We start from the raw sequence: 26266 nt of genomic DNA, 5'->3' as shown, positions 1-26266 counted from the left end.
GATTACTGTATTTTATGCTGTCCAATTAAAAACTACAACAACTGTGCAGCACTGAACAATCTTATAGTTTAAAGACAGTCTTTTTGGAAGTAATAAAGAATTTACAGAAGCAATTTAAACAAAATAACCTTAAAGATTTAATTGTTCTAGAATAAATTACAATTTATGTTAAGCTTTAGCACCTGTACATTTTTTCTTTTTTTTCTTCCTTCAAAAAGATGTGAATTTACTTAAATATCAGATGAAGCATCCCACAGTTGAAAAGCATTTACAAGCCTTGCCTGTCTTTAAAAAATTATCATACTTTTGATCTATTTGTTGGAGTCTTTTTTTTTTTTTAAGGTTTTTAAAGTTTTGAGCATGTGCTTGATATGCCATCTCATCCTGTTTTTGACTAATTTAATACTAATTTTTCTGGAATATATTTATTGCTGTATACACAGTGAAGAATGGGGCATGATCCAAATCCAATTACCAAAAAAATATATGCGCATGAACCAAAAATGTAAATGAGTGTTTACAGTGCAAATATAATTAGCTTAAAAAGGCACATGATGTATGATGATTCCAAGAAGATAGAAAAAAATCAACTTAATAAAAAGACATGTTCAAAACAGAAATATGATTGCACAATTGAAAAAAACACGTTTTTAATGTTATTTCAAGATATTAAGAATGCGGGTTTAGATTTATTTGTGTTACAGACATGTGTACATGAAATAAGTTCATAATATTTGGTGGATAGACTCTGGGTCAATGACTTCTTGTCATTGTGATAAACGGTAGAACTTTTCCTCGGGAGGCAATGAGTATGTTGTGATAGACGTTTACTTGAAGGGTCAGAAAAATTAACACTCACCAGTTGCGAGCATTTTCTCCTTTTTGGAAAGTAACATTTTGATGGTTACTCGCCACATGGCAAGTAAATGCTTGCATCCAATTAGTCATGTTTATGAGCTCTTCTTTTGGGGAATTTCTTTTGTCCTCTCCACCTTTTACTGTCTGCACGCGACATAAGCAAACACACGCGACCCGAGACACAACACCCCACCCCCGCGGCCCTTCACCTGTATGGTGTTGAGTTTGGCTGATAAAACAGCAGCGATTTGAACTAAATCCAGTCAGAACTAGAGGATTAAGCTGCTTCACTTACATCAGCAGCAGAGAGAATAATAAAATGTGCTTATTTGGAGACAGCGCTGTTGTTAGACACTAATGTTATGGCGCAAAACAAATATGATGCTAATGCTAACAAGCTGCTCTGTGCGTCACCTATTTGTACACAGAGACCAGCTTAAAGTTGGACAGTTACAATATTCTAAAACTTTATGCAGATTTTAGGATTCTTTTTGTTATGATTTAATATAAAAATGTGATCACCTGAAGGCAGAATTTGAAAATCTCTTGTAAATCTGTCCATGTTTGATTAGCATTTTTGAATTTGGGTTTACAGTCAGATGACAAAAAAGACGTTCATACTATTTAGTTGGGGGGTTTTTTTTTTACAGCAATTTCATATTCTTTAGAAAAAAGTTCAAATAGTAAAACACCTAAGGTATTTCTGTGTAAAAATGTTTATATTTTGTTTACATGTTTGATCTGCAATTTTTTTTTCACCTACTGGCTGACTTGCCTGGTGACACATAAATTACATTTCTCCTTCTGTGTGGAGGTTTATTTATTCAAAATCTGACAAGGAAAAGAGTAGAATTCACTGCAAATTGTACAGAGGGAATGTTCCTTTTAAAACTTGAAATATAAAGCAGTTGAATCAAGTATGGTCAACCTCAAACTGAAATAAACAATAATTCTCAGTAAAAATAACAAACTTCTAACCTGCTGAGCAGCAACAGTCTAAACTAGGGGAAGAAATTCTAAAATTTTTCTTTTAGTTCCTAGCTTTTTCACAAGATGTTGACAAAAACGTCAATTTTATGTTTGTTCTGTGAAACTTGAAGACATAATTTATTTGTAGAATTAATGCTTTGCTTTTAAATGGAACGTATCAAGTGGTTTAGTGTTCTGTTCTATTTATGTTCTTTTTTGAAACTTGTAACCTTTGCTTTAGTTTTCAGTTACGTTTGTTATATGTATATATTTTCTTCATTGTCTGAAAGAAATAAAAAAAATGTAGCATAATGTTCCTTCAGTGCATCTGTTTTAAACCTCCTGCTTTCTTATGGGGTCCAGATGTATGGAGCTAATTTGGGACCAATATTTTTTTTAAAACCCAAATAAAACTGATTGAAAAAAATATTGGTGTTGGCCCAAAAAAATGTTAAATGACTAAAAGTTTTTGCTATTCTAAAATAAACTTCATTATTTTTAGCTGCAAATGTTGTTTTCTGGGTTTCAAAACTCAAAATTTTAATTTCAAAAGATTTTTTTCGGTTTCCTATTTTTTCACTTTCAACTCTTGTTTTTTGTTTTCAAATCTGAAAATTTCCGTTTCAAAACTTTTGGCCCTGTTGTGGCGGGTTTAGGCAGGGCTAACACGAAAGACCAATCAAAATCAATGAGGGAGGTAACTTCAGTCACGGTGCATTCACTGACTCCTAGAGCTGTTGTCTGTACCACCATAGTCTGAAATTGTCCATAGACAGGTGTAAAAAGTAGAATTTTATCCTGTATAAACCGCACTTCCTAGAACTGTTTCTAGCCCATGTGATTGTGATTGGCTGAGAAGAAAGGTGAGCTATTTAACTATTTGCTTAGCCCTCGTGCTCTCTTATGGAGTCCAGATGACCCGACCCATATGTTGACATGTGATCCCTCCCATAACAAAGGTGGACAGGATTTCAGGTCTGCCATGGACACCAGTGAAGATAAAAAAATCATTGGAAAAAAAAAGTTCAGTGCGCTGTCTTTTGGCGTCAAGATGACCCCAGTTTTAATGTAAACATGGCTAACAAGGGTTAAAGTGAAGGCCTTATTGATGATGTTCCGTAGATTAGGAGAATTGATAAGAGATATCCCAGAGGTAAGAAACAGAGAGACAGAGGTAAAATGGATTTTGGATTTAAAATATTGAAGCAAGACAGATACACTTGGAAATCAATTCTTGCTAAGACCTACACTGTTCCCAGTTTTTGGTGTTCTAAATACTAATTATAAAAATTGGTGAAAGGTTAAATCAGAAAAACATATGGTGATATATGTCAGGATCTGATGCAGACACAAAAGTCCTTATTTGTTTAATCTCAAAACGAAACTGAAGGCTAGATGGCTCGTGACACTCGTAAGACTCACAAGACGATTTGGCAAGAGGAGGGTTGTATGATGCCCGATCTTAGAGACTCGTGATGTAATGCTCCATCACCTCCCTCTCTGGTCGAGACAGGCTGTACAACCAGCTCTTGGGAAGAGCAGGACCCGGTTGCAGCTTGATGGCACAGTCATAGGGCCTGTGAGGTGGGAGGGTTCAGGACTTGGAAAACACCTCCGCCAGGTCGTTGTACTCGGGCAGAAACCTTAAGAGGTCAGGTGAGGACAGCTGCCCTTGTGGGGCGACAGAGTCCACCCCAGGAGACCAAGCTGAGCAGGAGGCATGGCAGTAATCTTTCCAACCAGTGAACCGGCTGGAGGACCAGTCAATAACGGGATTGTGGGTCCTGTGATTGTGGGTGAAATGGTGAGTGGTGGGTCTTGTGGTTGCTGAAGTCCCCTCGGGGGTGTGGAAGCCCCTCTTGATGACCCTGCTTGCGATCCTGCAGCCAGTTGTTTATTTTGATGGTTAGGGCGATGAGGGTCTCCAAGGACGAGGGCAGGACGAACTAGATCATCCTTCAGTTGCTCTGATAGACCCTCCAGGTAGCAGTGACGTGCAGTCAGGGGAAACAGGTGAGGCTCTGACTCAATACCAGGTAAGCTCTCAGAAGCGAAGGTCATGTGTCTGCATCCAACCCACTCTCAGTAAAATGCGTACATATTCCAGGACTTTGCACTCTGAAATACTGTGTATAATATACGCCAAACACGGTTTCTGCGTGCATATGATACGCTGTGGCTGAGAATGGGTTGCGCCGGCGTACAATATACACAGCTTTTTAGGTTTCGTTTTGATCACGTGGTCAGAAATCCTCCGGCTCTTTTCTAAATGACGTCGTTCCTGGTTAAGGTTAGGATTACGGTTACGGTTAAACAAGCAAATTGTTCATTAGTGCGACTGTCTGTGATGCGTACGGCTCCACCAGGGAACGTGTCAAATGTTCTAAACACATGTAACATGTTTAGTAACACGTGTGTTATATGCACGCAAAATCCGTTTTTGGCGTATATTATACGAGGTATTTCCAAAATCATGGAATATGTATGCATTTTACTGAGACTGGGTTGCTGCATCCGTGTATCCATGTTGGCCAGATTGTAATGTCAGGATCTGGATGCGGACACAAAAGCAGCAGAAAGAACGATTCCAATAAAGTCCGTATTTATTTTAGCTCAAAACGAAACTGTGAATGCTAGAAGCCTCGCGACACTTGTGAGGTTCAAGACGATCTGACAATGGTTATCAGGAGAACACAGAGTAAAATAGGAGGGCGTGACAATCAAGCACAGGTGTATTCATTAAGAAGGAGAACCAGGTGGGAGAAAGGAAAAGAATGAAAATACCACAACATATTGTATATTAAAGTAGAGAGATAGATACATTTTCATGTTCTTTGAATGCCAGTTAATTTATCCTTTCTAGTCAGAGGTCATGTATGGCCTATTTTTAAAAGGGGTGAATGGATAAGCAGAGAGGTTGCATGTCTTGGAATAAAGCATGCTGAAGAAGAAAGTGATGAATGACAAAAAGCCATGAATTGACTGAATGGCATGATGTCAAGTGAAGCAGAGCAAACTCTAAAATATGAACTTGACTTTGCTGAGTACTGGAGGAGGACGGCCAGTAGATCAGAGAGCACCATCAGCTTTGAGAAGTACAGGATGAAGGGCCAAACACATACCATTTGTACGTCCTGACAAATCACATGTCTTTCAAGTAGAGCGCACAGGGAACCCATGTGCTACAGCTCCACACACCAGGGTTTCAGGTGCCCTCTGAAAGGACCTGGAACCTGAGGCACAGTGAGGGGTCCCCTCGACAGAGTGCAGTGTGGCAGGCACAAAGCAACTCTGTCTTTTATAATCTGTGCCACACATTGACGTGAATAACAACGAACAGCTCAAACAGCTGGCCTGATTTTGCGAGGGCTGAAGGTAATGCATTTCCTATGGGGGACCTTAACGCATGATGTGTCCAGATCTATTTAGACGGTCTATGGTGCCACACAGTGTTGGCAATCAGGACAATTGCCACTACCTGTAAAGCAGGTGCACCCAAATCCTCCTGCTACAAGCCCTTCAGATCTGATCTGTTTGCTCAGCTGTTGGATAGAACAAGTCAAGAAAAAAAGCAAAGACATTTTCCTCAGGCTAGTGGGTTGGAGTGTTGGCGCAGAGTAACCCCTTCTCATGATCCTTACGTTTACACTTTCTCCTGCTAACTTACAGGCCTCACACCTTCTACTTAACATTAGTTATGCAACAAAAAGCGATATTAGAGCTTTCTAGTCGCACAGTTTTAAACCAGATTCCGGCTTAGACAAGCAAAAAAAAAGACAGACATGGATCTAATTGTCTGAAATTGGATGCATCAGAATGGAGCGGAGCAGGAAGATATAACCTCCTACTTTAGAACTACAAGCTGTTTCTAAGAGAACATTTGATTCTCAATGAGTTGTCCAAATAAACACTCAAATAGCTATTCTACTCCAAGTTGTCTTTATGCAAGTCCTCCATCATGAAAAAAATGCTACAAGGACATGTAAAGAACACCAAAAACACGTTTAAACTGGCCTTTAGGTTCACATGAACAATCAGGGATAGAAAATGTACTTACTTACTATTTATGAAAAAATATTTGCATTTAATTGTGAGAAATAAGTATTTTATCCCCCAGTAACAATTAAGAGTTCTGGTTCACACAGAGAAGCTAAACTTTCTATTCACTGGAATTGAAGACACCTGTTTATCCAAAAACCTGTAGAAAAGACACCTGTCCACAGAATCAATCAGCAGAACTCCAAACTCTCCAACGTGGGAGAGACGACAAAGATTTACAGGAGAAGATTATAGACCTGCACAAGAAGCCGGGGATTGAGGCGACAACTGCTGCTACAATTGTGCAAAAATACCAGAATTACAACATGAACATCAGTCGACCATGGTCTGGGGCTCTAATGTTTCAGGACATTGTGTAGTCACACAACACAGTGCTATAGTAAACAAATTAAAACTCAAACAGCAACAACTTTTAACAAAGGGTCATATCAATATGCTCCGGCAAACCAGGTTCTCAGATATTACCTACATAATTTGTTTTAGTTTTCTTTCATATTACACTATTGTAAGCAGTCATACCAGTGCTGTTTGTTTGTACTAATAAAGAAAAAATGTGACCATGAAGAAAACATGTTTTACCCAAGCTTATCAAATGGTCAGAATCTATGACAGAAATGACTCTCCTTTCCCTTACCATTCACTAAACAGTACTACTGCAATATATTCCTTAACCAACCACCCTAACTGGTTTCACATTGTTGTTGAGCTCAATTGTTTTAAACACCAACACAGGAAACAAGGTTTGAACAAAATTGATGGAAACCTTCTAAGTAACCAGACGTAATCATAAGGCTGATGCCAGGAAAGAATGACACAGTTTCAAAAAACACTCAATGAAGGTGATATTGCCAGACCAAGATCAGGAAAAAAGCGAAAAGTAACCTGCCTAGTCTTGCTTACTCGATAACTTCCAATAGGTGACTGTAGATCTTCACTACACCGCGTTTACTCTGCTAGACATTCTATTAGACAGTTTAAACATTTTTTACTTGAACCTTTTCTTCCGTTTTGTACTGTTTGCACTTTATATCACACCTCATAATGTCCTGCACTTATGTCAGTAAATCCCTTTCCTTTAAGTATGTGCATTGGTTTAATTTCTGATCAAAGACTCTTGCTTTCAAAAAGACCAGTATGTGTTTTTGGTCCACAAAAGAGTTAAGTGGACCTTTTATATTTGTCAAAAAAAGTAGACTATCCAAACCAATGGACTCTAATGAGAAGCTAACCTGTCAGTTTGAACGAGCCCTTCGACTGAGACGTATCTGTTATTTAGCATTAGATGTGTCTTCAAAAAGTATACAGTCAGTCTGCATGGTTGAAACAATGACAAGCTGTCACTGAGCTGTTGTGTACCACAATGAACATGGACCACAGAAAGTGAAAAACAGATTTGTGTCAATACATTGAAAGAAAATCAGAAAAAAAATCCTGTTAGCAGTACAGGCTATAGAGCCAAGTCAAAACATTTTGAACTTCCTGTGACAAGAGCTGCTTATAAGAAGCAAAAGAGTTCATGTCTACAGGACTGAAGTCAGTCTTTCTGAATGTGGCTGCATAAGGAAAATGTTGACAAAGTTAAGAGGGTCACCAAAGAGTCAAACATTTTAAACAATGGGTTGACTTTAAGATCAGAGTATTTCAGTGTCAGAACACATATGGACAGAGGAGTCAATTCTTAAACTCTTTTGGTTCAACACAGGCACTTTATATATAAAAGAAGTATGACAAGGAAAGAAAATTGTCCTTATATTATGTTCTGGGGCTGTATGCATATTACCTGAAAATCTAAAGACTCAAGGGCCCAAATGTGCTAAATCATAAAAGCTATTGTCTTTAAATGACAGCATTATACCAAGATTTCTACCAAAGTGTTCAAAAGTAAGCGATGGATTTGCTTTTTTTTTTATCAAACTTTTAGAATAACTTGTTGATACTTCTTAGTCCACTTATCTGACATCAACTTTTATTCAGTGATTGTTTCTGGACATCAATTACCATTGGAAAGAAAACAGACTTTGAGTATGCATGCTCCTTCAAAATCAAATCTGCTAGACCCCAACTACTACTGAGCATTGTATCACCTGACCAAATCTAGTAGTACATTACAACCCAGTCTCAGTAAAATGCGTACATATTCCACGATTTGGGAAATACCGTGTATAATATACGCCAAAAACGGCTTTTGGGTACATATAATACGTGCACTCCTAAACGTGTTAAATGTGTTTTCCATGATTGACACGTCCCCTGGTGGAGGCGTGAGCATCACAGACAGCCCTACAAACGAACAATTTGCTTTTCTAACCCTAACCATAACCGTAATCCTAACCTTAACCAGGAACGACGTCATTTAGAAAAGAGCCGGAGGATTTCTGACCACGTGATCAAAACGAAACCTAAAAAGTCGTGTATATTGTACGCCGTCGCAACCCATTCTCTACCATTGTGTAACATATGCATGCAAAAACCGTGTTAGGCGTATAATATACACGGTATTTCAGAGTGCAAAGTCGTGGAATATGTACGCATTTTACTGAGACTGTGTTGTACATTAATCATTTTGGTCTCTTGGCAGGACTGTATTTTGGTGCAGGGTGGATGCAGATTTTATTTTATTTTTTCAGTGATGAGTTGAAACTAAAATAGATGCTATAACGGTGTTTGGGATCTGCACATTGTGGGCGTAGCCCACATCTCTGTCCTGCTGCCTTCCTCATCACATGCAATCAGATAAAATGAACTGAGAGGTATGATAAGAAAGAGGCTCCCTGGAGTGTTATGTTGCTCCCTCCTTCCCCCCACCCCCTTAACCTCCCACCCCAAACACACCAGTCATCATTTCACCAATACATCCCACTCAAACACCCTTCCCCCTCTGCACATCCCCCCACTTCTATCTCTGCCGCCAGTGGCGATTGAGGTTTTAGTATGTATAGACCTGAGCTATCTGCTCCATTGCACCTTGACTCCCCACCAACACTCAGACACGCTACACTACAACATCTACCGTCAAAAGTCACAGCATTTACTTTGGCCTAACATACACAGCTCTGCCACACACACACACACACAACAGTGTAACTGTAGTGGTAAGGTTCTTTTCTCATTTAAGAACAAGTCAGAAAACATAAACATATATGAAAAAATATACATACAAAAACTAGGGTTTTGTTGTTAGGAAAAAAATGTATTTTATTACTTTCCTTACATTTATTCTTGTCCCCCCAGAGGAGCTGGAGGAAGTGGCCGGGGAGAGGGAAGTCTGGGCATCTTTGCTTAGACAGCTGCCCCCGCGACCCGGTCCCGGATGAAGCAGAGAAAGATGGATGGATGGATGGAATTTATTTATATTTATATTTAGCAGCCCGATTTATTGAAGGTTGCTTGGGTGAGCAATGTCTTGTTCTTTGTTTTTAAATTTGATAATGTCTTTGAGTGAAATCGTTTTTGGAAAAGTTTGATTTTATTTAATTTGAGGGCATTTGTTGGCTGTGAGCTCATAGACGTTATTTCACTGGACAAAGTGAGGTTTTGAGTTCACTCATAGAAAATGCCTCACCTCCGGCCCTCGCAAAATCACGCCAACCTGACGTGACAGCGATTGTTCCAAGTTGTTCTGAGTTAGAGGAACTACTGTCACCAATCATGATTAATCTTGTTCAAAGTGTACTAAAAGTGACTCGGAAGAATCTCTAAATCAAGTGTTCGAGGTAGGGCCAGCAGGCTTTTATTGAGGTATCTGATTGGTCAGTTTACAACTTGAATAACTTCCAATAAAGAAAATATATTTTTTTAAAAATATGATTAGAAAGAAGATGTTAAGAAGGTATCAGAGTAAGAATGATTAATCCAGACAAATAAAATGACAGAAATAACTGTCTGTTTCTAGTCTGTGCGATTTTGACTGCTTGGAACCAGCAGGTACCTCCTATTTGGAACACGAGAGGAGAGGGGTTGATATGTCCGGTGAACATACAGTCAGTGGTTGAGCTTCAGATTAGGCGTGGGGGAGCTAAAAATCCCTATGCATGGTTACTAACACAATGTGATCTTTATTCAGTCATATCTCCAAAGATCGTTCAGGTGGAAGAGTCTATGTGGAGTGCCCCAAGGCTCCATCCTAGGACCACTTCTATTTAACATCTACATGCTCCCACTGGCCCAGGTTATAAAGAACAACAACATTAGTTACCATAGCTATGCAGATGACACACAGATATATATTAGACTGACACCAGGAGACCGAGGCCCTGTACAGGCTCTTGGTAAATGCATTGAGGACATTAATGACTGGATGTGTCACAACTTACTTCAATTAAACAAAAACAAAACTGAGGTTATTGTCTTTGGGGCTAAAGAAAAAAGGTTAGACGTCACTACAGAGCTTCAATCTATTCAACTAAAAACTACCAACCAGGCCAGAAACTTGGGTGTAGTGATAGACACAGACCTAAATTTTGATAAACACATTAAGGCAGTCACTAAATCAGCCTATTATCATCTCAAAAATATCTCAAGGATTAAAGATCTGATGTCTAAGCAGGACCTGGAGAAACTAGTGCATGCTTTCATCTTTAGTCGACTTGATTACTGTAACAGTGTTTTTACAGGACTACCAAAAAAATCCATCAGGAAACTGCAGCTTATTCAGAACTCTGCTGCTCGGGTTCTCACAAGGACCAAGAAAGTAGACCACATCAGTCCAGTTCTGAGGTCTTTACACTGGTTACCTGTCTGTCAGAGGATAGACTTTAAAGTTCTGTTACTGGTTTATAAAGCTTTGAATGGTTTAGCACCAAAATACATGACTGACCTCCTGACCCAGTATGTACCAGCCAGACCTCTCCGGTCATCTGGATCCGGTCTTTTATCAGTTCCTAGAGTCAGAACTAAACATGGAGAAGCTGCATTCAGCTTCTATGCTCCACAGATCTGGAACAGACTTCCAGAAAACCTTAGATCTGCTGAAACACTCAGTGTATTTAAATCCAGGTTAAAGACTCACCTGTTCTCAGTTTGATTAATATGTATTCAAAAGTTTACGTCCGCACTGTCTATCTATGCTTGTTTTAAATTGAAATCTTTTTACTTTCTTTTAATTTTATTTTAATGATCACATTTTTACTATTTCTTTTGATAGTTTCTTTTAATGTTTTATGTGAAGCACTTTGAATTGTCTCTGTACATGAAATGTGCTATACAAATAAACTTGCCTTGCCTTACTAACTGTTACACATAAACAACATAAGGCAAAACATACCAAAAATGTTTTCTGCACTGACTGTGAGTTGGATTCTGTCTTGGAACTCTGGGCTGAAAACTGGAAAGGACTGAATGAAAGAGACTCTTCTTGCTTTTCTAGTTCGTAATGTGAAAGCAGACAGGACTGTGAAAAGGCCAACTCAATTCCATGTTTAAGTTTCTCTAAAGGCTCAGAACAGAGGCTTCCTAAAATTAAGGAGAAAATATCTAAATTTTAAGATTTGCTTTTGAAGTTCTAAACTGATGACCTTGCTCAATCAGAGAGCATGTACTCTCTCAAAGAAAAAAAGGGAAGGGTCATCTTTATGATCATGTTCACCAATATTTATTTTACTTTAACGGCAAAACCAACTTGTTATTTTTAACTTTCCTAGTTTTGGCTAGCATGGGGAAAAAAACAGTATAAAATTGTAAATTGTTTCTTAACTAATGGAAGACATTTAAAGAAGGGCAGTGATAGTTTGGGTTATGTTGGTAGAAAAGGTCAAACTAAAGATTTGCCTCACAAAATTACATTAGAAAAGTCAGGTAAAGTATGTGTATGTGTGTTGGGGGGAGAGGGTAGAAGTTGTTAGACTGAAGAGCAAGTGACCGGTGATAAGACCAAGGCAGCTACTTTGTTGTCGAGCCATTAAAGGTAACCTTCTATCTGATGGAGGCCGGACTGCACACTGACTATCCGTCTATCCTGTTAACAGGGAACAGGCTGTGTGTGTCCTGCTGAGATACATGTCTGTCTGCATCCACTTTCAGTCCAGAAACTATACGTCTGTGTATGTGTCTTTTACTGTCTGTTTTTCTGAGTGCTTCCGCTTACACCAGGGATAAGCAACTCCAGGCCTCGAGGGCCGCAATCCTGCATGTTTTTCAATATACCCTGGTCTGGTATTTTCTGATTGGCTGGACACACCTGAACCAGGTAATCAGTCATAAGTAGGGTTGTGCACTGAAATTCAGTTCAAAGTAGGAACTGTTGTGATTGACAGCAGCAAACGATGCCACGATTTGGTGCCAAGTTTATGTGAAGGTCTATTTGTCTTAGGACTTGTTAGTAACTTCTACTCTGTTCAGTATGTTGTAGTTCTAGTCCTTCTGCCTTTCCTGTGATAGTGGGCGGGCTCATATAAGACTGCTGACGGGGCGAACACACGCTGCGCAACGCTCGAATGTCTGGCTGTATTTCAAAACAGATCACAGAAGTTTGACAGGTCGCTGCATGGCGTCATGGCTGTTGTCTTGTTCTGTTTTTTGGTGAATGATAGGGCCAATCCAAATTCTTTCCTACTCCCTTCCACTCCATTTGAAGGGGTAGGTTAAGTGCTAGTTGGGTCTGAGAAATGTATTTCTTAAATCCGACCCTCCAAACAGAGGAAGAAGTGCTTTTCTTCATCTGCGCTCTGGAGCACAGACGTTTACATTTAAATGTAAATAATGACTTTCTGTTGTAGCATGACCTTTTTAAAGGTATAAAACTGCTGTTGTTATGGATATTCAAGTGCTGGAAGCTTTGCGGTGACGCTAGCAGACTGGTGGTTATCGGTGACATGATTGAACCAAAGTGACGTCACTATTTTTTCATAACTCTCTGTTTGGAGGGGCACATGAAGGGGAAGGGAGAAGGGACGAATTGGGATTGGACCAGAGTGTCTATGTGTATACCTGTATGAAATACATGTGTATCTGTTGTTGGGGAGTAGTTGGTCAAGTGGGTCTTCTTGCATATTGTTCTTACTGTGTACCTGTGATTGAATCTAAAAAATACAAATCTGTACTACATTTTTTTTTCTTTTTGCATGTCCATGACATGCCTATACTTCTTTGGGGAAAAAAAATGCAATATAATGTGTGTTATTAGTCTCACTGATGTCAATACCCGTTACTTATTTTAGTTTTGTTGTAATGTGGAATTTAGGCCTATTTTCTAAAAAAGAGCTGTTATGAATCTATTTTTTTACAAGTGACAGCAATGTGTAAATGAAGAGTTGACCAATCATTTAATGGTTATCATCAATTGCATGGTACCTAAAGGTAGACATATGATTGTCTATTGTTAGCAGAGAATTAGATTGTTGCACAATGAGTTTAAAAACAATCATGGGCTTAAACAGTTGGGTTACACATGATGACTTCAGACAGAGAACGTGTAATTACAGTTATATGCTAGTTAAAGACAAAAAAAACGTAAAATGAACACATCTTAGCAGTTTTAGTACCAGCATGCTCAGCACTTCAGCACCTTTATTTTCTGAAGATTTTAAAATATTTCACATGATGTACTTTTCTTTTTGTTAAACTGGTGTTTGTATGTATAATAACACATTTTCCCCTGAGAAATGTAGATGATAATATTGCATCATTTTTTAATGATAAATGTGCTTTTGAATAAAGATGTTTGTTAAACTTGTCAGAGGCATTCACTTTGTATTTAGGGATCTAAAATGTGCTACTTCTCATGGGCCTACTTGCAGTTAATCATTTCACCTTTTTTTCTGGCATGATACCATCTCAGGCAAACTTTGAGTGCCAGGTCTCTCACTAACTCATGTTAACAGTTGATAGTATAATTCCGTCACCTTTTGTCTTTGAGTCAACAGTGTCGAAACAACAGGCTAAAAATGAACTACAAGAAGATTAACAGACTGCGGTCAATTACATGAAAAGGGAAATGGATTCTTCTAAGCAAACAGTGACATTGATTTGACTTAGTTGAATTCTAAACATTGTTTGAAAAAGAACTGGACCAGCTGCCAATAAAAGCTTGAGCATGTGCTTGCAGGCAGGATCAGGCTTCAAGCTGTCTCTGACTTAACCCTTTAAAGTCCCACCATGACAGCTATGAAGTCCCACCATGACAGTTTTTTATTTAAAAAAAAAAACATTCCCAGTAGTGTTTTAACGATGATTATGAAGTTTTTAACCAAAATCCCACAACCTAATTGTCTTAAAAAGACATTTTTCATGTTGATCTGAAGCCTCTGTTTCCAAAATCTCCTCTGAGGGGGCGTGGCCTTTGGAGCTGAGAAGCTCCACTGTCTGATTAGGATATCTCTGTGTCTTACTAGCATAAAGCTAACATCAAAATGCTCTTTCATTGATTTACAATCCTTTCCAACTGCGGTCAAATGAGCCGCCGTTCACATTTCCGTGGTCACATCAAGAAGCTCCGTGGAGTCTGGTGGAGATTTTCCAGCGTTCTCAGTCCTGCTACCGTAAGTATTGGATGAAACTCACACCAAAAATCCAGTGATGCTGATTTGACCACAGAAATGTGAACGGCGGCTCATTTGACTGCAGTCAATGTGAAGATACCATCTTCTCTTCTCCAGAACCTGAACTAGACACTAGGAACAGATGAGGGTTTAGTGCATGTGCAGCAGAGCTGTTGATGGAAAGAAGATCATTCATTCAAACAGAGTCTGTCCAAGACAGTTTGATGGATTTAAAAGGAGAAATACTCAGAAATGAAAAAAAAAAAAACGATTTCTTATTATATTTGTTCTCTTTCAGAAGAAAAATGACACACAGACATGTCAGAAACTCAAAAACAGGATCTTCAGAGGGAGACTTTAATCAGGATCTTTCGCTCCTGAGTACGAGGTTACAGAGAAGGTAGGACGCCTTAGTCTTATTCCATTGTGTGTGCGTAATTCTTGAATTGTAACTCATAGAATACATTTTGTGCGTAACTTTATGTACTTGCAACTGTGTATTCACATATACACTTCGTTTTCACAGAACACTAAAGATGCTGCTTACAGTCAAAAGCGGGAGTCAAACGCCACATCAGAATTATTGAGACAGTTATTCTATAGCACGTAGTTGTGTCTAATACGCAGCAACAGGCTCACAACTGTTTCACACACCCAGAAGATGAAATAGGAGACAGTGTGAATTCACTTTAATATTACATTTAGAAAATATCAGTTATGATGGTTGCATAATTTTTTTTTTGGTATATTAATTCATCAAACCTTAAGAGTCCTACGTAGCTAAAAGCTATCTTTTAGCTACGTACGACTCTTAAGGTTTGATGGAGTTCAAGCCAGCCACAAACATTTTACAGAGAATGAAGATTCAGTCAAATAAAGTCAATGATTTATAGAAACTTGTAAAAGAGATAAGTGAGAATTTTCCAACAGCTAGGCAGAATTAGGAAGGCATCCGTTCAGAAACAGAAAATGTTCCTCTGTGTTAAAAAAAAATACCCAATGAATGAGGATTTATGTAATGACAAAATCTGATCAATCTCTTTGTCCTGAAACATAATCGGAGCCTGGACTGACTTTTAAAAGGATATTTAATGGAGGGGGAAAAATCATGCAATAATACCTTTGTAGAATGTGTTCAAATCAGAAACGACTTTTACAAAATAACAACTTTGTTTTATTGACTCTTCATCATCTGTATAAAACATCTCGTGATATTTTTAGACTTCTTAAAACAAAAAGTTGTTGTATTTTGTAATGGATTTTCAGAAACCAGAAGCCTAAAAATGCCAACTTCTGCCCCGTTCAGACCAGTCTGTGGAAATATTGTATAATTTAAACTGGTATGTGGCCTAAAAAGGGTTTGGGACTGGCCTGATACACACAAAACCACATTTATGCACAAATCTGATTGAGACTCTTCTCATGTCTTCAAGATTTGTGTGTAAGTGATGCGTTTAAATGCTGCTTAAATGTTGGGTCATCATAGTTTTACAGTGGCGGGCCGTGCATTTCACACCTAGGCCTTCAGTAGTGCTCCATCTGAATCAATCCAACCCTCATTAACTATTTTATGGCAATAAAACTTCTACTGCAGGTACAACTGCCACACACACACCAAAAGCATAAAAAATAACCTGATAAAATTTCAATATTATGTAGGGAGATAGCAAAATTTTACTCACCAAAAATCCAGATTATTTAAACACAAAATCCATCCTTTCTATCCTCAAGAAGATTTCAATCACTCTGTCATGCAGAATCCGTGCGTTTCACAGATGGAAAGTGTTCCGTGGCTGTGATAAGCTGGAAAAGGCTGCATGCGGGAAATGTTCTGGTATTCCTGAAGCCTCTTGTGGTCCAGGAGGGAGACAAACATCAGTTTTTGTGATCTTGAAATCTGGTCTGTGTCTGGAAAATAATATTGCGAGGATTTTGCGCTGCACGCGCCCGCGGTGCATTCAGGGACCTCGTAGATTTCCTCGTATCAGCTTCACTCCCGCTCAACGGAGTCACGGAACTCCTTTACCCGTGCCAGACAAAACTGTGCCACAACTTTACCCAGACATTCATTTTCCACCAAAAATCAGACGATGAGACGCTTTCCACTGGTAACATCTTCAAACCTGACACGCCGCTCCTCGGCACCTGTGTCCGGCACATAACGCAGAACCAGAGCGAGCTGCGAGCTGTCCAATCAAAGCTCGTGAAAATGATGACGTTTCCGTGCGCCAGCTAGCTGGCCTTCGTGTCGCCTACTCCAAATCTGATTGGTTGAAGCAACAGTTTGGTCGACAATTATTTTATGCTACAGGGCCCGCAGAACTGATTGTGAAGGCCTCCGGGCAGATTTCTTTGACCCTAGCAACAAATGGTGCTGCAATGTGATTGGTTAATGCTTAAATAGGAAAATACACGTCTGGAAGCAGCGCAACCAGGGAGACAGCAATGAAAGGACGAAGACAGAGCATTAGGAATTATAGAATACGTATTCACGGAAATAAATAATAATTAATATCAGTCTGTGATTCAGATATTTTTAGGCCAGCAGAGAAGACCTTGCAGGCCCTGACGGCCCGCCACTGGAGTTTTATCAGATGCTTTGAACTTAGATTATGAATAATATCTGGTAAAAACTTAACCTGAAAAAGTATAAATATGTGTTTCTAAAACACTAAAGTTTTTCTATTCTCATTGTTATAACAGGTGGCACGAGGTTCTCCTTGACACCCAAAAATGTAGTGGGGGGATCAGCCCTACATCCTGCTCCGCTTCCTGGGTGTGGAGAAGGACCTGATGCTGCCCGTCTGCCCCACAGCCGGGGGTCGAGCTGATCCATTCTGTCCACTCTCTGGTACTAGAAACAGTTTTTTTTTGTTTGTCAGAATAATCGTTTTTGCTCTGAAACCTTCTTAACATCTTCTTTCTAATCACATTTTTTTAAATATATTTTTTCTTTTAACTCAAGTTATTAAAGTTATGAACTGACCAACCACAGGCCTCAGTAAAAGCATGTGGTGTCTGCAGGCCCCAACTCTAACATTTGATTGAAAGTGCTTCCTGAGCCATTTTCAGTGAAAGGAGCGTGGACTTCGAACAAGCTCACTCATAATTGGTGACAGTAGTTCCGCTAAAAACGTGACTCAGACCAGACCGACTTGGAATGATCACTGTCAATGGGTTTCAAACCGGCGGCAGACGATCAGGGACTCATGTGATGACTTTGGCCTGATTTTGGGACGACTGAAAGTGAGGCATTCTGTAAGAGAGATGTCAACATCTTGTTTTGTCCAGTGAAATAATTTATGTCTCTGACAGTTACACACCAAATGTATAAACACAAATAGGCAGACAAGTTACAAATAAAAAATTACAAACACACAGATAAAATAAGACTATATTCTCTCCACAGGAGGCTAACACCTAAGCGCTGAAGGTGCTATTTAATTTTCTGTGTTATGAAATATCTCAAAAACAAGGGAGAAAATGGACCCGCTGTTGTGTGTTGCTGATCTGTAGCCTCTCTCATTCTACACTCATGGTGTGCTTCCCTGTAAAAACTCAGGTTTTGATACTCTCACTACCACCCATATTCTTCTACCACCATGGATTGTTTTTCTATCAGTACTTTCATCATCATTGTTTCACTGTGGGAGATACCACAAGCTAGCAGAGCTGCTAATGGTTTCAGTATGATATGGTTTTTCTGATCCCAGTAAGAAATGCTTCTATAGTTCTGGTTCTGGGTCAGTGACACGACTCCCCGGTGGCAACATTCAGCTGCATTTCACAACTAGATTTATTGCTGAAAGCCAAAATTATTGCAAAAAGTGACTCCCAATAATGACCTTGAATAAAGCTTGTTAGTGGTTTTGGTTTTCTACCTTCCTCGAAGGCCCAAACCGCTTCACATTCACACACACATTCACACACTGATGGTGGCTCGGCTGTTGAACACTGAAACCAACCTTCCACCAGAGGCAATGTGGGGTTCAGTGTCTTGCTCAAGGACACTTCAACACATGGGCAGCCATCGAACCCGCAATCTTCCGATCAGAGTCAACAGCCCTACCGCTGCGCCACAGCCGCTCCTCATGATTAAAGCTGAAGACACACAGAAATCACTTGATTTCCAGGTGGAGGTGATGGCTACTGGGTCCATTTTGCAGTGAAATTTGCTCGCTTCCTTTGAACCTCCACTGAGAAATCGTCTGTTTGCTTCTGCAGCCATTTTCTAAACAGCAACATTCTGAGATACATTCAGGATCCATCCCAAAATATCATGCATATTCCTCACCAGAATGTTCTTTGGCGTATACCACCCTATAAAGTTTAAATGCTAAACCGAATGAGCGTTTCTTGGTCATCGCTACTTGGGTCACAACACACCGGCCTCTGCACAACCTGGAGGAGGTCTTAAAAGAGACCAGCGTCTAAAGTAATGAACAACTGCTAGACCCGGCGGCTGTGGGAGACGGAACACAATTGAAAGATATGTTATTGTGCATTTAAAACGAAAGCGTTTAGCTGAGTGATGTCATGACGCTCGGGGCGGTGCTGGCAGAGCAGAAAGGGGTTGTTCTCACTTTGTGACATCAGCTCGTGAGAACTGCTCGTTTTCATGGGGATGGGTATTTTTAGTCAACTCCCAATAATGTAATACCTTTATTCAAACACAAATCGGAAAAAAAAGATGGGATGGTAAGTGGTGTATACTACAGTAAGTAGTGCTTCACCATCTTCACTGAAGGCTCAAAGGGCTACACAGTCACAGTCCCATTCACACACTGATGCTGGCTCCACCTCTGAACACTAGTGCCAACCTTTTACCACCAGGACCAATGTGGGCTTTTTGTGACTTGTCCACGGAAAATGATGTCTTCTATTAATCACAGCTTGGAAAATAAAGCTTCTTTTAGAGTGGAGGTGAGGTAAGCCAGCTAGAATTCAGCAAAGAGCTTCAGTTTCCCTTTTTGTTCACTAACTTAATGATGTTAAAAGTAATGTACAATTTAGCAAAAAGCTCAGTCTAAAAATGAACATGTACTTTGTTTTATTTTAGAGTTTTACCTATGTGACACAGATGAATATCCAGAGAGCTGAACAGTGGCCTTATTCCCAGTGCACTGAGACGACAATAACACAGAGGAAGCTTATGGAGGAGCCCAAAGGTGTGCTGCATTGTCTTTTCTCTGTGACAGTTCTGAAAGAAGAACACGCTACTCACTGTGGTGAGCCTGATTGTAGTGGCATTATCGACCAGCTCCCTGGTGTAATTCCCAGATACAGAAAGGGAAAGGCAAACACAAGTAGAGGCACTCTGAATCTTTATCTCCGTCAAGCAGCTGACGGCAGGGCTCAGAGTTCTCCTTTCCCTCAAGCCACAGTGCTGAACACTGGCAGGGACAGCAGCTGTTGAATTCTTCATTGCTCCCACCAAAACGCTTGTTGTTGATTTAATCAGATTTGTTGTTTTTCTGGGGTTTTTTTGGATGCAAAATAAGCTCTCTAGAAAAAACCCTATCTGGAAAAAACAACATAAAAACAGAGTTTACATTAACATGAAGACTTATTTGACACTCTGTATTAATGTTTGTTTATTAGGATAGTTTTTGTTTTTTCCTGCATTAGACGGGTGGGTGGCAGAGCCCTGTCCACTCCATCAAACACATTGATTACCTGGTAACAAGTGCAAAAAACAAGACAGTTTATGAAAGTCTGTTCTTGTTTACAAGATGGTGTCTCCAAAACTACAGCAAGTGCTTCTTATTAACAAATGATGTTATGAGGGACACGGTATCAATGCAGTACATAAAGCTCATTGCAAAGTCCCCAGTGTAAAATGTGAGCTGTCATATTAGCTTGAGGTAAAAAGAGAGCGTTAAAGGGCAGCTGGAAAGAATCTCATGGAGGAGCATTTTGTGGTGATATTGGTTGTTTATATCTATCTATCTATCTATATATATATATTCATTCATTCATCTTCTTAACCGCTTCATCCCTTTCGGGGTCACGGGGGTGCCGGAGCCTATCCCGGCTACTGATGGGCGAAGGCGGGGTACACCCTGGACAGGTCTCCAGTCTGTCTCAGGGCCTCAATCACACACACATTCACTCTTACATTCACACCTAGGGACAATTTAGAGTCACCAATGAACCTATGAAGCATGTTTTTGGATGGTGGGAGGAAGCCGGAGTCCCCGGTGAAAACCCACGCATGCATGGGGAGAACATGCAAACTCCACACAGAAAGGTCCCAGCCGGGAGTCGAACCGGGGCCTTCTCGCTGTGAGGCAAGAGCGCTAACCACTGCACCACCGTGCAGCCCTCATATATATATATATATATATATATATATATAAATCATTGTTTCAATGCATTCTAGATGAGTCAGATCGTCTTATAACCAAAACATAGTGGTAGTTGTGATTGTGATAATACTGTAATCCTGTTTCCCTTTTCTTTTTGGATTTTTTTGGGCACTGAGTGTTTGTTCGTTCTTTACATTTTCTTCTGGAATAAAAAACAAAACAAGCAAAAAATAAAGTAAATTATTGACAAAAGCTAGGGGTGTAACAATTCATATTAACGATCTGATTAATGTCATCATTTATGGTTGTTGAAATAATTCATAGTCGATTTTGACCCCAAATTTCCTCCGGTGTGACTCAGAGATAAATAGGTGGTACTGAACAGAGCAGCTCAAGTTTTCCAGATTCCTGGTATTTCTTCAGGATGATGAAGCGCAAATCCATTCACATTTTAGTTTGATAAAGTTGTTTTTCCACATCAGAATAAACATCATTTGGAACATTCTAGCACACTGTATGGTCACATGACTTTGATCAATTCAAAGAGTTTCCACACATTGGACTGGAATGATGGTTGATCAGTTTCTGCTGCATCACATGTGTGTAGTCCAGTCTAAATAAAAAAAAAAAAAAATCAGATTAAGCTACTAAAATATACATTAGTTATTAAATAAATAAATGGGTAATAAATAAACGTTAAAAAAAGAGATAAACATACTTTCATAGTTCCTAAAAGAGAAGTATGTACAATTGTTTAAACAACTGTTAATAGCGACTCATATGTTTTTTTTTCAATTTTGTTTTTTCAAGTTCAAATGAGAATCAAGTTTATTTGGTTTTGTGTCTTGTACAGTTTTTTTTTTCTTTTTGCCCCACAGTCCAACTTGTGTGTTTAATTTTTGTTAATCCCAAAATTGTATTTCTTAATTTTTTTCTGTCTGTATAAGGTTTTCATCCAATCAGAGATAAGTGGGTGGTTTCGGAGGGTTCTCTTAAGAGTCCAGGAAAAATCAGCCAAACAGGAGGCAAGCCAGGAGAGATTCCATGGAGTTTTTTTCTTTTTAATAAAGTCTTTGGGATGTACAAAATAAAGCAGAGTTGAGGGCAAAATGACAGACACAAAAATAAATCCAATAAGTTTTTCTCTGGTCATTTTATGCTCAAAACTCAGACTGGCACTTCTGCCTGTTTCTCTTTCAGTAACTCACTGCCCTTGTGAGAGAGAAGTACCTCCATTTATACTTCTTCTGACCACTCCCACCCAATTAGGCATTTTACTCAGAATACTAACTCCCACAAAATACTGCATTTAAACAATCCATTTCAATAAGTTCTTCTTTTAACTTAACATTTTAGTTAACAGTATTTCCAACACAATTAATTCATTTAAACTATAACAAGAAAAAATAAAGAAACAAAAACCAAACAATTTAAATTAGAAACAGCTGTCTCAAAATTGACATCAAAATTATATAAACAGGAAAAGCAAATCCCTCGGTTTGGCTGTCAGTGAAGGTGGGGGAAAAGGGGGCGTGGCTAAGACGCCGTGCTGCAGAGCCGCGGTAAGTAAATGTTTGTATGTGTGTGTATGCGGAAACTAGCAACGACCAAGTGTGCACCCAAGGTCTAAACTGTAAGAAATGGAAGATAATTTACAAGATAATGTGGTTGGATAACAGCAGAGTTGGTTTATGACATGGATGCGCGCGCCAGCGTGTAGGTGTGTGTGTGTATGTGCGTGTGCTCACTGCACTCACTCAGACGGAGGGACAGAGCCGCTCCGTCACAGGTATGTTCGAGAAGAGTAGTTTGGCTGACCGGCAGAGAGCAACAGATACCGGTGAGGAGAGAAGTTAACGCTGAACAGTTGGTTGACACTATTTTTATGAGGTTGACGCAGAGTCAACTTTTCCTTTGTTTTAAATTGTGGAAACCGTTTGTCATGTAAGTAGTGATTTAGCTGGATGTGTTTTAAACTGCTCGTTTCGGCACCATGTCCATTGGCTACAATATGAAGCAAAATGCGAGCCGTGACTAGCGTTAGCATGCTAATTGTATGGTACTGATTTTTCTTCACTATGCCAAGTAGAGAAAAATAATGTTAGAGATACTAAATGGGACTTTTACGCAGTGGACCAGAGACGTGCCTCTTTGGACCCTGTGGAAAGAAGAGCCCATCGTGACCAGAAGGCCTAAAGAGATTTCCGCCTCGTCTTCTCCTGTCTCGCTACGCAGTTTGGTTAACCCGGACTTTGCCTGCCATAGTTTCTGCCTATCAACGACACTCTGAACCTCAGCTACGTGAGTACGTGCACGTTTTTTTTTTTTCCCCCAGCTTGCTATCAGCAAGTGAAAGGGCCGTTTCAGTTTTTGGCCACAGCGCACCTGAGCATCGACCAGACCTGCAACAAAAACAAAACTGACTACAAACTTGAGGAAGGGCAGACATTTTGTATTTAAATGTAAAAAGAAAAGTAAGACTGAGCAGACCCCTGTATTATTGTAAAATCTTGATGTTTGTTTTTTTTTCTTCCTCCAAATGAACTAAAAGTCTTTTTTTTCCTTTTAAGCTTTGTGTGTGGATTAATTTGTAAATTATAATAATAACAAAAGACTCATAAGGTTAATATCGGGTTAGTAAATTTTTTTCGTAATAGGATTTTTTTTTCTTTTCAAAATTCCTGTTAAGTGGAGGCACTGCCAATTTTTATATTAAATTTTATGTTTTGTATTTCTGTTTAAACCATAAATCTGTCAAAACAAACCTACTCAGGAGCCCACCCATGCTACTACCACTATAACCAAGTTATTTACCTAGTTACATGGGATGGGTGCTACATGTGTGTTTATTACATAGTAAAATAAACCTGCTGTGCCTCAATCCAAATGGTATTTTCCATTTGTTTTGACTACATCCTACATCAGAAGGTGCTTTGTGTGGCGAGCAGCTTGGTGAGGTGATGTTGCTGTTCATTCGAATGGTTACATTTTTATTTTGTCCAAACTTTAAATGATCCCAGTTTGAAAAACTGCGGAAAAAAGTGGAAAATAATTCTCCTGGTCCGCTTCTGCATAGAAATGTGCATTGGTACTCAGAAGGTAAGGTGCGTTTTGCGGCTCACCTTAGCAAAATCTGGACTTTTCTTGAAAAGAAAAGCATCAAGCATCCTGAGTTAGGGCATTTGGTAAGCTTTGAAAAAATGTGAAGAATTTAGAAATCCATTCACAACAAGCGACCATGCTCAACATTGTGATCTTTACCAGCAAGCGTGCTTCACATCTATTGTCCTTTGGAAAAGTCTGAGTGCAGGAATGTGCTGTGGACAGGGCTGCCTTGAGTTACATCTCCGGTATCTCTGTCAGAGGTTTGGACCTGAAGGCCTCAGACTTGTGAGTGAATACTTTGGAAAGACTGGCACAACAGTGAGGAGAGCTGACCAGGCAACAAGTGGGGAGAAATACTAAAAAAAAAACTTTCAGATCAGCTGATAGTCAAAACTTTGACTGGACTTCCCCTCACCTACCACACACTGCAGCATATGAGTATTGCTGTACTGACAATGTTTGGCTGTACAGGCGCATGTGAGCAGTCTGTCTCCCATCTAAAGAATATTAATGCTGCGTTAACACCAAACTCTATATGTGCATCAAATTCATGTTGGACACCTCTCATTTGACCCAAGTTAAATTCAATACTTCGGACCTGTCCAATAAAAAGCACCGGTAATCACATCTTCATGTCTGGGTTCATGAGATTACTCCGACTCTCGGTACGGTGAGCTTCAACATCTATACAGGAGCTGCGTCTCAATGCCGACTCTCAAATTGTGCTGCAGGACCTCTGAGCTGGACGCCCCTGACATTCATTCAGTGGGATTGCAGCTTAAGACCAACATAAGATCATGTTTATTTGATGAAAATCTCAATGCCTGGATGAAGCCTAACCTTACCACGTATTAACCAGCAAAGCCATCAGCATAACCATGCAGCACCAGAACTAAGATTAATGGTAAGAATTAGGCTAGCAACAGCTTACCGTTACTAAAAATACTTCAGTCTTATTGTACTTTAAAGGTGTTGGTCTTAGATGAATCACACACATTTACTTGTTCTTTGTTTTAAGCATTATCTCACAGAAATGCATTTACAAATATGTGGTGTTTATAGCTCTCTCACCAAATAACTTTCCATACCCTTTTAGCCTACTTAGTAAGTAGTTCAATGCTAGCACCTGGTTCATATAGTCAAAATGATTTTTTTTTCTAAACAGACAAAGGTTCATTACCTGGAAGATAAAATATAGGCGAACTACGTGTTGTTATAAGTGGACCAATCATGCATGATTAATTTAATGTGTCACATTGGAACAAGGAAAGACCTCATCTTCAAAACCTCTTTAACCATTGTGCTATTTATATGGGTGTGATGACACTGGGAGTGGGGTCATCTGGACCCCACAAGACAGTGCACTGAACTTTTTTACTATTGATTTTTGAATGTCACTAGTATCTGTGGCAGACATGAAATCCTGTCCACCTTCATCTGTGTTAGTCATGGGCTGGATAACATTTCAATGGTTGGGTTGGGTCATCTGGACCCTATAAGATAGCACAAGGGTTATATACGCAAGAGCCCTCCTGTAGCCAATCAGAACTGAACATTAGACGGAGAACACCTACAAATTAAAATGAGAAATGCTCTGAGACAAAAAAGGAAAGCAAAAATGGAACGAAAACAAGAGTTGCGTATGTAAGTATGGCTCTACGAATACCAGATCACCGCCAGAGTTCCCGGTCTCTCAGGCTCCTTGCAATTTCACAAGAAGAGTTTGTGACCTTTCTCCCAGCCTCACGGGAGTTACTGGGAGGTCACAGGTTACTTTGTTGTCAGTAAATTCTCGATCATGCGTGTGCAAGAAGGATCATTCGGTGCTTAAAGCACCGGCTCTAGCAGCCAGGAGGGATGAAATAGAAATAATAAAACATTGCAAAAATCATTCAAATTTTCACACGGAAACTCAAAACAGGAAAGAAAAAAATAAATACAAAACATCTAGAATCCTCCTTACATATGTAGAGAAATGTTATATTTTTCTTTTAATAGATGCATTTGTGTCACTTTTTAAATCTTTTGTTGTTTCTTTCATTTACTTTGTCTCACTCCATCTGTTGACCCTCGTCACTGCTTTCTTGTGTTTTTTTTGTTTTGTTTTTTCCGTTCCATGCCAGATATCTTAAAAAAATAAAAGGGGGAAAATAGATCAAAATTGGTATAGCTTCAAATCCTGCAGTCTCTTCCAGCACTCCTGTTTACCTACCTCTAATGCTGTTCTCAGATTTGTTCAGCTCCCAAGACCTCTCTGTGTGTGCATGCAGCCCTCCCCTCCACCAATCCACCTTTCCTTTATCACTCAACAAAGACAGCAGATGATGTATTTTCATCTGGAAAACCTTCAGCAACACCAGTCTCCACCCCGCCCCATGATTGTTCCAGTTGAAGGCATGCTGCAGCATCTCCTGCTGCTCAACCTGGAGACTATAATGAGAGTCTGCCAAATAACATACACGCAGAATAGACAGAAGGAGAGAGATGTCTGTC

This window comes from Oryzias melastigma, linkage group LG13, assembly GCF_002922805.2.
Source record: "Oryzias melastigma strain HK-1 linkage group LG13, ASM292280v2, whole genome shotgun sequence".
NCBI lineage: Eukaryota > Metazoa > Chordata > Actinopteri > Beloniformes > Adrianichthyidae > Oryzias > Oryzias melastigma.
This window is presented reverse-complemented; position numbering follows the sequence as displayed.